The sequence below is a fragment of the Suricata suricatta genome, chromosome X (genome assembly GCF_006229205.1).
Source record: "Suricata suricatta isolate VVHF042 chromosome X, meerkat_22Aug2017_6uvM2_HiC, whole genome shotgun sequence".
Classification (NCBI taxonomy): Eukaryota; Metazoa; Chordata; class Mammalia; order Carnivora; family Herpestidae; genus Suricata; species Suricata suricatta.
Window position 1 is genome coordinate 14,953,262 of NC_043717.1, and position 14,016 is coordinate 14,967,277.

Sequence of the window (14,016 nt, forward strand, 5' to 3'; positions counted from 1 at the left end):
CTTTTTTAGTGTTTATTTATTTTTAAGAGAGAGAAAGAGATGGGGCGCCTGGGTGGCTCAGTCGGTTAAGCCTCCGACTTCGGCTCAGGTCAGATCTCACGTTCGTGGGTTCGAGCCCCGCGTCAGGCTCTGTGCTGACAGCTAGCTCAGAGCCTGGAGCCTGCTTCCGGTTCTGTGTCCTTCTCTCTCTGCCCCTCCCCCTCTCATGCTCTGTCTCTCTCTGTATCAAAAATAAATAAAACATTAAAAAAAATTAAAAAAAAAAAAGAGAGAGAGAAAGAGAGAAGAAGACAGAGAGAACAGGTGAGGGGCAGAGAGAAAGAGGGAGACAAAGGATCCGAAGCAGGTTCTGCGCTGACAGCAGAAAGCCCAATGCATGGCTCAAACTCATGAACCGTGAGATCATGACCTGAGCGAAAGTCAGACGCTTAACTGACTGAGACACTCCCTCCTCCTTCGTTCTGATACCATAATTAAGTAGTTCCCACCTTATTGGCCCCAAACTACTGGGGGCTTTCAAAATTCCTGCCATGGGTCCATGAATAACACTTGGAGCCACTATGCACAGGCTATGGAATGAATAACTATATGTCTCATATATTATAACCTCTATTTTGCAAATTTCCAAAGACAGTGTGGCAAATAAAATATGTGCCTTCTTGTATGTAGTTTTTCCATTGATTGATACAAAAAGTACAACTATTATTACGTGGACACTTATTTAAAAAGGGAGTTCTCACAGTCATACATTTGCAAACTATTGCTGTCATGAGTTTCAGAAGAAACTAAAAGCACATAAGGTTAAAGGACATGAACCAGACCACTCATCAAAAGGACTTTCAATCTGATTCATTTATTTATATACTGTCTCTTTCCAAAAAGAAAATGAGGCTAGTAAGAACAATTGGTATAGCGGTACTATGAAATTAAGACACTAAAGGGGAAAACTATCTGATTAAAAGTATCACAATGCATTCCTTCAACAAATATTACTGAGTGATTATTTGCCAGGCACTCTTCTGGGGATATGGCAATGAACAGAAATAGGGAAAAATTCCTGTCTTCTGGAGTTTACACTCTACTGCGGGAGTTTATAACTTAACTAAGGAAGCTTTGGGTATCAGTTCATACCTATAAAATTGAAAACTAAAAATCCCAGGGTTTGGTGGGGGATGGGAATGACACCAAATATTGCTAGTGATGATAAAAAAGCATAATTTATCTGGAGGGCAATCTGTTTTCCCATTTTATTAATTTTTTATTTTCACTTCTTTTCATGTTTACTATTAGACAGAGACAGAGATAGAGAGATGGTGCGCAGAGCAGGAGATGGGCAGAGAGGAGGGGACAGAGAGAATGCCAAGTAGGTTTTGCACTGTCAGCCCAGAGGCTGATGTGGAGCATAATCCCACGAACTATGAGATCATGACCTTAGCCAAAATCAAGGGCTGGATGCTTAACCAACTTATTTTTATTTTTATTTTTTTAAGTAAGTTCTATACCCAGTGTGGGGCTTGAACTCATGACCCTGAGATTGAGAGTTGTATGTTCTACTGGCTGAACCAGCCTGGTGCCCCTCCATTTTATTTTTCTGAAACAAACAAATTTTTTGAGATATAATTTGCACACCATACGTTTACTCATTTAAAGTGTAAAATTCAATACTTTTTAGAATTTTCAGAGATATACAATCAATACCACAATCTAATTTTAGAACATTTCATTCCCTCTAAAAGAAACCCCATTATCAGTTGCTCCCCATTCCGTCCTTCCTTTCATTAGCCCCTGACAACCACTAATCTACTTTCTGCTTCTACGGATTTGCCTATTCTGGACTTTTCATATAAATGGACTCATATAATAGGTGCCTCTTTTGTGACTGGCTTCCTTCCCTTAGCATAACATTTTCAAGGGTCATCCCTGTTTTAACATGTATCAATACCCTTTTTTATGGCTGCATAATGTTCCACTGTATGAATATACAACGTTTTATTTATTTATTCCTCTCCCAGTGGACATGTGAGTTATTTCTATAGTTTTGGTTATTATGAATAATGTTGCTATGAATATCTGTGTATCAGTTTTTATGCAGACATATGTTTCTATGTCTCTTGGGTATAAACCTAGGAGTGAAATTGTTTGGTCATATGATAACTCTATGTTTAACTTTTATTTTATCTTTTTAAGTTTATTTTGAGAGAAAGAGAGTGCACATGGGTGAGGGAGGAGCAGAGAGAGAGGAGAAGACAGAATCCCAAGTGGGCTCCACACCGTCAGCACAGAGCCCACTCCAATGTGGGGCTGGAACTCACGAACCATAAGATCACGACCTGAGCCAAAACCAAGAGTCAGACACTTAACCAACTGAGCCACCCAGGTGCCCCATGCCTACTTTCTTTTAATCTGATAATTTCAGTTTAAACTTATTACATCAGTTTTATTTATATTAGGAAAGGAAAAAAGACAAACATCCAAACTAGTTACAACCCAAATGCCCAGGAATTAATAAAAGGTTCAACAAATTTAAAACATATATATCTAGTCATTTCCTACCTTTTTCACAGCCTTATGTATGTCTTTTCCTCCCCACACCCTATTAGTCCACCACACCCCACTACTTGCTTTTCCCTGATCAGGCCATGCTCCGTATACCACAGAGATGGTCTTCCTTCACTGCACTTGACAAATCTTCTTTCAGGACTGCTTGACCATCATCTCCTCTAGGATTCTTCCCTTGACTTTATTATTTTCCCCCTGAGTTTCTTTCTGCTTGGAAACTCTGGGTTTATTCTGTGATTATTTCAATACACTCTGATTATTTCTTTACATAACTATCATTTCGATAGGCAAAAAACCTCTAAACAACATATCACAGAAGACTCAAATTACCTATGGACACAGTATATTCAACCTCCTTAGTAACTGAGTAAACATTCTGTATCCACATGACAAAAATCAAAGTAACACATTCTGGAATGTTGGTGAGGATGTGGACCAATAAGGACTCTCATATACTGCTAGGGAGTACACATGAGCATTATCCAATTCAGAAGCAGTTGACAGTACCCACTTAAAGTTGAACATGTTCATATCCCAAAACCCAGCAATTCCACTCAGCAATAGATTTTAGAGTAGTAGCTCTCAAACTTCACAGTGTATCAGAGTCACTTGAAGGGCTGGTTAAAACAAAGATTTCTGGGCCCTACCCCAAAGGTGAGCCTTACTTCTAGCAAGTTCCCAAGTAATATGGATGCTGCTGGTCCAAAGAATACAGAACGAATGGCTGAAAGAAAAAGGTGGGGGTCCCTTGGGAGAAAATAAGATTTAGTAATTCTGTGATTAAAAAAAGTATTCCTTAGAATATTTTCCTTTGAGGGATGCCTGGGTGGCCTAGGTCATGATCTCCTGGTTTGTGGGAACAAGCCCTGCATCAGGCTCTGTGTTGACAGTGTGGAGCCTGCTTGGGATTCCCTTTCTCCCTCTCTCTCTCTCTGACCTTCCTACATGTGCATGCTCTCACGCTCGCTCTCTCAAAACAAACATTAAAAAACAATATTTTCCTTTGATAACCTTAAAATTAGCTTTATTAAAATTCAAACTTCACTCAAAAATTTTATTGCATATAAATCATACCTCTAAGGTATAAAAAAGTTAGCTTGGGGGTGATGAAAACCCTCTGAAATTAGGTCAAATATTAGAAGATGGTTGTAGAACTCAGCAAACATGCTAAAACCCACTGAACCCACTTTAAACCTGTAAATTATATCTTGATAAAACTTTTTTAAAAAGTGAACTTTGCTTGCAATTGCTTAGGGCACATCAGCTAGTAATGAAAAGTACAGGCTCAGGAGCTTATAAGAAAGGAGAAGAGTTCATTTAAACCACAGAGTAAAAACTTAAAAACGGTTTTTACATTTTTAAAGGTTTATTCAAAAAAGAAGAAGAATATGTAATAGCGACTATATGTGGACCACTAAGCCTAAATTATTTAGTATCTGGTCCTTTACCAAAAAATGTGCCAATCTCTGATTTAAACTACCTTATTTGTAAAATAACCAAAATTAATCAAAGAACCAGCTTCCTTCTAAAATTTATGGACAGAGAGAAAGAAAAGACTGAAACACCAGCAGGGTTGTTACTGGGGAGAAGGTGATGTCAGGAACACTACATAAACTGGCTCATGCTGCTACTACAGAGCAAACTGTACAGGGCCAGGTGCAGTGAATGAACCCATCTGTCCTTGAACACAGGAAGACAACTGGACAGTAGGGACCTTCACTCCAAGCAAGATGCTGAAGAGGACACTGGTGCAAAAACAAGCCATCGCTACCAGAAGAACACTGGACACATCCTCTAACTAAGCTGGAAGACCCAACTCCAGCAATTTTCCTCTTCCTTCCACACTTTTCCCTCTTCAGTAGACCCTTCCCATCACCATACAATCACCCGCTGGTGAAGCTCCCGACTCTCCAGAACCACTACCTCCTGGGACTACCACCCTCTTTCTCCATTTATAACCAAATTCCCCAAAGGACTGCCTGTATACCATAGTGATTCTGCTTTCTCTCCTATTCTTTCTCAGCCCCTCACCAATTGCCTTCCAATCCACCACTGCACCAAACTGCTCTGGTCTGGATGACTCATGAAATCCAGGTCACTAAATATAATCCTTATTTCTCCTCCTCCTCCTAGACCTACCAGGAGCACTTGCCATCATGCTTACCTTCTAGAAACATTTTCTTCATTTGAATTCCAGCATACTACACTTTCCTGGTTTTTCTCCTACCTCTAACAATTCCTTCTGTCTCCTTTGCTGGTTTCTCCTTATATCCCCCTTAACCACTCTGACCCCCAAATAGTGAAGCCAGTTGTCTTCTAAATAATGACTTTGGTCTTTGGACCTCTCACTGTCTACACTCTCTCTCCAGTCTATACTCTCATTTAGTCTCATGGCTTTAAAGACTCTTCATAAACTAACAACACCCAAATTTGTATCTCCAACCCTCATCTATCCTCTGGACTACGCTCTTACATATCCAACAGCCTACTGGATGCTGTCAATGTGTCCAAGACCAAACTCCTAACATCCCTCCAAAATCTGCTCCTCCTATGGTCTCTGCCCTACCTCAGTAAATGGCAGCTCTATCCTTTGAGTTTACAATAAAAAGGAAACAGAAATGTCCAATAAATATGAAAAGATACACAACCCTACCTAATCAGAAAGATAAAATTAAAACAATGAGACACCATTTCATACTTATGAGATTTGCAAAATGTATCAAGTCTAATGATTTTCATGTGTTTATACAAGAAAGTTAAAAGAGAACTCCTAAACTGAGGAAAATTTCTCTCCAAAAAACCATGAAGCAGAAGGAAACTCTAAGTCTATACTCTAAGCAGAAATTAAATAAATCCAAAGGCATTTAAGGATATATTTTTTTAAAACCTCACCTTGAATCAGAAATTTAAAACCCAAGAACAGAAACAGATCAAAAAACAGTGAAATGACAAAAAAAACTTAACTATTCAGAGGAAAAAATGGGCAAAAAAAGACTAAATTATCTCAGAAATGAAGACTAAATTACAAGGTGTCCAAGGGAGAATCAACTCAAATGAAAATTTAATAAGGGATATTGAAGAAAAACAGGAAAACTGGGGTGGGTGGGTGGCTCAGTCAGTTAAGCATCAGACTTTGGCTCAGGTCATGAACTCATGAGTTCGAGCCCTGCTCTGTGCTGACAGCTCAGAGCCTGGAGCCTGCTTGTCTCCCTCTCTCTCTGCCCCTCCCCTGCTCACACTCTGTCTCTATTTCTCTCTCAAAAATAAACATTAAGAAAATTGTTTTTTTTTTAAAAAAAGAAAAACAAGAAAACCAAAAAAATGAAAATGACAATGAGTGAGTGAGAGAGAGAGAACAAGTCAGAGAGAAAGTAATGGAAAAAGAAGATGGATAAAGAAGGAATAATATGTATAATACTGTAGTCTCTTAGGAGAAAAACCAAACAGTGGAAATAAAATAATATTTAAAACTAAAATTCAAGAAAACTTTCCATAAATGAAAAAATATCTGAATTTATACAATGAAGAATTCACCAGATACCTAGGAAAATTAACTTAAAACAATCAATTCTGAAACATAGCCTAGAAAAACTATTTGATTTCAAATATAAAGATAAAATCCTTAAGACCTCTGGGTAAAAAGAATAAATAACTTATAATTTCAAAAGAATTAGACTATCATCAAATATTTTAAAACTAACACACAAAGCAAAGCAACAATGGATCAGTATTTAAAATTTAAAAATAAAATAAAATCAAGGAAAGTAAGTGTGAACCAAGGATTTTATATCAGTCAAATTACCTTCATGTATCAAGGCTACAGAAAAAAAAAGTTTTCAGCATATAAGAACAGGGAATTTCTGCATTTAACTAGCCCTTCCTGAGAAATCTACTAGCAGATGAACTTCATCCAACCAAATATGAGTGAGAAAATGATAGCAATGGACCAATGGTGAGCATTAAAAAATATGTAAATGTATGTATAAGACATTAAAAGAATGAAGGTGAAAGACTAATGTAAAATTGTGGCATAGTGTGACAAAGTAGAAAAACTGCACTAAAAAATGGGAGCGGAAACTGGAAAAGAAAATAATGCTAAAAAGATCAATATCATATAGGCAACAGATGGGTTTAATGCACACTGAGGGGGAAACCTGATAAATCATATATTAAGGGATTACACAAATCAACAGACAGTGCTGAGACTGGATATCCATGAGGAAAACATTAAAGTTCAACCCTATCTCACACCATATACAAAAATTAACTCAAAATGGATCAAAGACCTAAATGTGAGAGCTAAAACTATAAGAGGAAAACATAAATAATCTTGTGACCTTGTATCAGATATGACACCAAAGGCAGAGGTAACCGAGCACCTGGGTTGCCCAGTCGATTAAGAGACCAACTCTTGGTTTCAGCTCAGGTCATGAGCTCACAGGTTCGTGGGTTCGAGCCCTGAGTTGGACTCCACATTGACAGTGCCAGGCCTGTTTGTGATTCTCTCATGCTCTCTCTGTCCCTCCCCTCCTCGTGCTCTCCCTCAAAATAAAAATAAACTTCAAAAAAAAAAACCACAGGCAACAGGAGATAAAATACATAAATTAGGCATCATCACAATTTAAAATGTTTACACTGTAAAGGAAACTATCAAAAAAGCAAAAAGGCAACCTACAAAATGGGAGAAAATTTTTTACAAATCATATCTGATAAAAGATAATATCTAGAACATAAAAAAGAAACCTCATACGATTCAATAATAAAAGACAACCCAATTAAAAATGGGTTGAACTGATATCTTTCCAAGAGAAGATATACAAATGCTCAATAAGCACATGAAAACACGTTGAGCATCACTAAGCATTAAGGAGATGCAAATCAGAATCACGAGACACCACTTCACACCAACTAGATGGCTATAATCAAAGACAGATAATAACAAATGCTCAAAGTCTGGAGAGATAATGGAACCCATGTACAGTGCTGGGGGGGATATAAACGATGCAGACATTTGGTAAAACAGTCTGGCAGTTCCTTAAAGAATTAAACACAAGAGTTACCATAGGACCCAGCAATTCCACTCCTAAATACATAGCCAAAAGAAATTAAAATGTATGTCTACACAACAACTTATACACAAATATTTATAGCAACATTAGTCCTAAGAGCCAAAAAGTAGAAACAATTCCACTGTTCATTTAGAGATAAATGAATAAACAAAATGCGGCACACCCATACAACTAAACGTTATTTGGCCATAGAAAGTGAAGTACTGACACGTGATCAAACAGGGATGAATCTTAAAACTGTTATGCTAAGGGAAAGAAGCCAGCTACAAAAGACCACATATTGTATGATTCCATTGATATGAAAGGTCCAAGATATGCAAATCCAGAAAAACAGAAAGTAGACTAGTGGCAGCCTGGGTGGGGCGGTAGGGCCCTGGAGAGAGAGAGAGAGCACACAGGGTTTCCTCTGGGGAGGATGAATCTGTTTCAAGAGTGGACTGTGGTGATGGCTGCAAAACTCTAAATATACACCAAAAAAAAAAAATCACACACCAAACTGTACACTTTTAAATGGGTGAATTGTGTGGTATATTAATAATAACTCAGCAAAGATGTTACCAAAGAAGACAAAATCCACTCACAAAAATTTCTAAATAGGAATCCAGCATTTACAAGTGCAAAGAATACCCCAGGAAAGCCTTTGCAACAGAGAAGCCACACTCTCGGCACAGAACAGGACCAAGTCAGAGCCCACAGAACAAGGGGGGGACTGGCAGATGAGAGGAAGCCAGATCTAGGGGAACCAGAACACGCATTACGGCCTGGGCTAGAGGGGCTAGGCTTCAGCCTTGCTGTGTTCTTCAGCAAGGAGCTTCAGGCACATAAAGACTCTCACAGATGCCTATCATTAATCTACGTGGATTTCATGAATACAATGTATTTTTCTCACACACACAAATGGTTAAATAAACAAATGGGAGTGAGGGCAAAGGTATATGGACAAAGGTATTAAGGACAAAAGTAAACCATTAGAACAAAAATACAAACCTTCCTAAATACCTCTCCCCAATTTTTTTCAGTACAAGAGGAAAAAATATACCTCATAGCAAAAGAAACAGCAAATATAACAAAATATTATGATAGAGTTGAAGCCAAATATATCAGTCCTAACACTAAATGTGAATAGGTTTAACTCACCTATTAAAATAAAGTTTCGGGGGCGCCTGGGTGGCTCAGTCAGTTAAGCGTCCAGCTTCGGCTCAGGTCATGATCTCATGGTTCATGGGTCCAAGCCCCGCGTTGGGCTCTGTGCTGACAGCTCAGAGCCTGAAGCCTGCATCAGATTCTGTGTCTCCCTCTCTCTCTCTGACCCTCCCCTGCTCATGCTATGTCTGTCTCTCAAAAATAAACTAAAAAAAAACATTAAAAATTTTTTAAATAAAGTTTTTATGTCACTCACAAAACAAAACTCAAGCTGTATGAAAGACACATCTAAAACAAAGTGATGCTGAAATGTTAAAAATGAAATGATGGCCAAAGTATACCGGGCAGACAGTGTGAACAGGGGAGGGACAGAAATAGAGGGAGAGAGAAAGACTCTCAAAAGGCTCTGCACCATCAGAGTGGAGCCTGACATAGGGGGCTCAAACTCAGGAAACTGTGAGATCATGACCTGAGCCAAAAGTGAGAGTCAGACGCTTAACCGAGTAACCCAGACATGCCCCTCAAAAAGACACTCTTTAATGCTGAGAGCCAGAATCTATGAATTAGACAGCACACATAAAAATACATATTCATATGAATATAACATAGCAACCACCTTTATGAAACAAAAACTACTTGAGATGCAAGGTGACATATAGAAACATACTAATAGCATGAGAGTTTAATTACCCACTCTCAATGGAATATTAGAAAATTCAGTGATCCCAAAATAAGGAGACAGAAGATCTAAACAGCATAATCAAAAGAGTAAATCTTAAAGATATTTATCAAACTCTACATGGTAATACTAGAGAATAAAACTTCTCACATGCCCATGCCACATTCACCAGAAGTTCTCAAATAATTAGGTTATAAAACAGCAACCACCATGAAACAGAAATATTACAAACAATATCACCTTATCATAATGCAGAAAAACTAGAATTTTCTAACAAAACTAACAGAAAAGCCCTTCCACATAGAATGACAATGAAAGCACTACCTATCAGATTCTATGTAATGCATTTAAAGTAGTGATCAAGGGGCGCCTGGGTGGCTCAGTGGGTTAAGCGTCCAGCTTCAGCTCAGGTCATGATCTCATGTTCATGGGTTTGAGCCCCGTGCCAGGCTCTGTGCTGACAGCTAGCTCAGAGCCTGGAACCTGCTTCGGATTCTTTGTCTCCCTCTCTCTCTGACCCTCCCCTGCTTGTGCTGTCTCCCTCTGTCTCTCAAAAATAAATTAAAAAAACATATAAAAGAAATTTTTTAAAATAAAATAGTGATCAAAGAAAAATTTATTGTTCTAAACAGATTTTTAAAGTTTATTTATTTTGAGAGAGAGATAGTGCATATGCACACATGAGCAGGAGAGGGGCACAGAGAAAAGGAGAGAATCCCAAGCAAGCTCTGCACTATCAGTGCAGTGTGAGGTGGGGCTCAATCTCACAAACTGTGAGATCATGACCTGAGCTGACATAAAGGGGCAGACACTTAACCCACTGAGCCACTCAGGTGCCCCGCTCTAAACATATTTACCAATAAAATGAAATAATAAAAATAAATAAATTCAGTTACAAGGTAAAAAAAAAAACTTAAAAAATAACAAGGTAAACCAAAAGAAAGCACAAAGAAATACTAAAGATAAAAACAGAGGAAGAGAACGAGCAAGAGAACAGAAAATTAGATCTAAGTAATAATATAAAATTCTGTAGTTTTCAAAAAAATTAAAAGAAATAAACCACTACAAAACATGATTAAGAAAAAAGGGGGAAATACAAATATACAAAAATAAAACAGAATGAGGGAGAAACAACCATTGAAATGGAAGAAAAAAATTTAAATCAGAAAAGATTACTTTCTCCACCTAATAAATTTGAAAACCCAGATGAAAAAGATAATTTGCTAGAAAAACACAAATTATCAAAATTGACCCCATTAGAGCTAGAAAGTTTAAACAGACCAATTTTCATAAAAGAAATAAAGTTATTAAAGAAATATCCCTGAAAAAGCATCAGGCTGAGATGGTTTCACAGGAGAATTCTACCAAACCTTCAAACACCACACAGCTTCAATATTCTATAAATTATTCCAGACCTGGTGTATCATGAGCAGGATCCAGCTTACAGGAACATCAAACTTTCAAGAAAGATAAACCAGCCAAGGAGACTGAGAAGGGACATTCTCTGAGGAAGGAAGGAATCCTAGAGGATAGAATCTCATAAACTAAAGAATATTTCAAGAAAGAAGACTTTCATGGCAAAAGCTACACAGAGATCCAATAAAAGGAATAAAAAATGTGAACACATGGCTTCAGGACTGAGTGGAAGGCAAGCAGACTTAAGAAATAAGAAAGCCAATTATTAACAACTCCTTCTAACAGGCTGACTGGAAGGGGAGGAGAGAAACTGGTTGTGCCTAGGTGAGGGGGGTCCTAGGGAATAGGTTTAGTGTTGATACGGATGGACTATGTGCCTGGCACTGTGGATATAACAGAACGACAGCCACCGTAGAGATGAACCTAGGTCCAATGAGTTCAGTGTTTCCTTTGATTCCTTAATATCAACTCCAAATACTGTAGTCAATTTCTCTCAGTATCCCACATTTACATATTACCTTCTTCAATGGTCCAGAGTGACTTTTTATCAGCAGCCATATTTTATGTTAATTTAGCAAACATGACTAAGTGCCAATGACTAGTACAGGGCAGACACACAAAGTTGAAAGAGATCTACTTTCTTTCCTTGAGAGTTAAGTTTTCAGTGGATAAAAAAGACCTCATGAGTGCTAGTACCTCCTGGTTCACTAAGTATGTTACAAATATCTCATTTAATCCTCAAAACAAGCCCCCATGCACCCCCCACCAGGATGCTGGAATTACTTTCATTTCATAGGTGAAAATAACAAGCCACAAAGAAGTTAACCAATGTGCCCCAAGTGAAGGACCTGAAACCAGAATCCAGATTCTCAGACTCCAATACTAACTTTCTCCGACTTGCAATTCCTACCTTCAGAAAGATGACCCTGACAAGAGTGCCTGGTCATTTGTGCAGATGCTCCGTCAGCAGAATTGGACTTTAGCACACTTGAGAACAGTTGACATCCTGCATCACATCTAAATTTGGAACACAGCTTTTCCACCTTCTAGCTGCCTGGATATTCTGTAGCCTGTAGGGCACAAAGACTGTGTTTTATTTATCATGATCCCAAGGATTGTGTTTTATTTAGCTTTATATTTTCTCCCTCAATTTTATATACAGTGCTCTTAAATATGCGCTCCTTCAACATTTGTGCAGATTCATCCATTCATTTAATTTCATAACTCTGATAGCGTTTTGATATAATCTAGGACAGAAATATAAAACTTCAAATTTAAAAGTGAAAGACTGGGGCAAGTAGTATCACATAATGGCTTTTTTGAATTCATAAATTTCCTTTAAAAATCAAGATGCTTTTGTGCTCTGAAATTTTTACAAGATAGCAATAATTGGCCACAAGACAAAGTATGTTCAAATGTACTTTCCATAAATGTCTCATTTGACCCTTAAAACCACCCTGTACAAAAGGTAAGGCAAATGCACTATAATATCTACTTTAGAATTGAGGAAACACTCCCTTGGAACAGGTAAGTGACTTGTTCCAGGTAATCAGAGACACTGGAATTTAAGAAGTCGAGAATTCAAATCTCTTGTTCACTCTGGGACACCTTTGCCTCACCTGCATAAACCTTCTTTACTAAACTGTTAAAAGTCGAATAAAAGATGAGAAACACAATTGCTAAAAACAAATTAAAAAGGGGTGGGGAGAGGGATAGCTAGAGAGTGATACTTGTACTCGGTTGGAGAGAAGAACAAAAATGGCCCAAAAGTGAGCCAGTAGAAATCCTTTAAATGTTGTCTTTTGCTAGGGTGTAGAACAAGATACTCACAGATTGCTAGTGGGAGGGCAAAATCGCACAGCCTTTCCAGAGGGAAACTGAGCAATTTACATTTTAAAAAGACAAACCCAAATTCTATCATCTAGGAATGTACACTAAAAAGTAATCATGGCTGCGCAGATTTCACATTTCTTCAACAATGTTTTCAAGTAGTGTAAAATGGAATAACCAACTAAATAAATTATTACAGCCATGTAATGGCATGCTATGAAGTCGGGGGGGAAAAGGTTACAAACGAGAATCCACTTTAGAAAAATCCATACACTCACTCATCTCTGCACAGAAAGAGAATGGACATGTATACCCAGTGTAACCATATTCATAATGGTTACTTGGAATGATGAAACTGTATTTTCATCATGCTTTTACAACTTCCAGAAATTTTGTAAATAAACAAATGTTGCTAAATGTTTCTATATATAAACATTTCTAGTAAGGCTTTTAAAGGGTGGGCTGTGAAACAACAGCAGGGACTTTCAAAAGAACATTTTAGTAGCTATTTTTAAGAATACCATTTAAAAATAAAGCATTATTATCATAACCATTAAAACACCACTGAAAAATAAGGCACTCATTATGAATGGCCCCACCAAAACCTTTCCTTTTCAATTCCAGTCTTCATTCATACGAGTTCTCATTCAGAAAAATGCTAAAAATGCTGCTGGGCCAGAAGCCAGACAGACCTTCTGATTTCTACCTGTAGTTTTTACTTTATTCCAGGGGAAAAAAGAAGCAATCACCTAGGGAGCAGCTAGAGAAGCGCCTCGGCAAGAAAATATTTCGGAGAATAAGTTTCTCTCCCATTTCTTTTCCTCCTGACTTACCGATACGACAATCCTGACAGTGACTGGCCCAGTTTCCTAATACACCTTAGAAAACCAGAGGAGATTTGCCAATTTTCAAGATAACGTTTCTAAAAACACAAGTTTTACTTTGCGAGATAAAGAGCATCCTTCACGTCTCATTCTGGACGTTACCAGAAGAAGATGCCGCTGCGCAGCTGGAGAGCCTCCCGAGGACAAAGCAGGGTCTCCCTGGCTAGGGACCCGCAGGATGAGCGTCCCAATCCGCCTCAGGGACAAGGGCACGGTCCCTGGACACCAACCCCTGGTCCCCATGACAGTTGCTCCGAACTGCCCGGGCCGCAGCCTGCCGGACGACGGGAGAGGATCAAGACCGTGGCCGCAGCTGCCGGGGTCTCCACGCCTGCGAAGGCACCAGCCCAGCTGGCCTAAGGCGACGGGAGCGGAGCTGTCCCCCAGGAGTCCGAGACCTGCCAGCGCCTTCGACCCACCGCCCCCCCGCCCCCCC

At 38.6% G+C, this 14,016-nt stretch overlaps 1 protein-coding gene across 7 annotated transcripts in view; it reads right to left on the minus strand.

Moving 5' to 3' along the window:
• The window catches only part of BCLAF3 (BCLAF1 and THRAP3 family member 3), a 57,825-nt gene extending 43,844 nt beyond the window's left edge, over nt 1–13,981 (minus strand). For 3 of the 7 annotated variants that reach the window (XM_029930482.1, XM_029930480.1, XM_029930475.1), the window contains exons 1-2: nt 13,638–13,981; nt 11,777–11,936 (exon numbers count right to left, since the gene is read on the minus strand). The gene's annotated coding sequence lies outside the window, so the exon portion shown is untranslated. The other 4 variants (XM_029930479.1, XM_029930476.1, XM_029930478.1 and 1 more) reach the window with 4 other exon arrangements.
• Nucleotides 13,982–14,016: the final 35 nt, after the last annotated feature.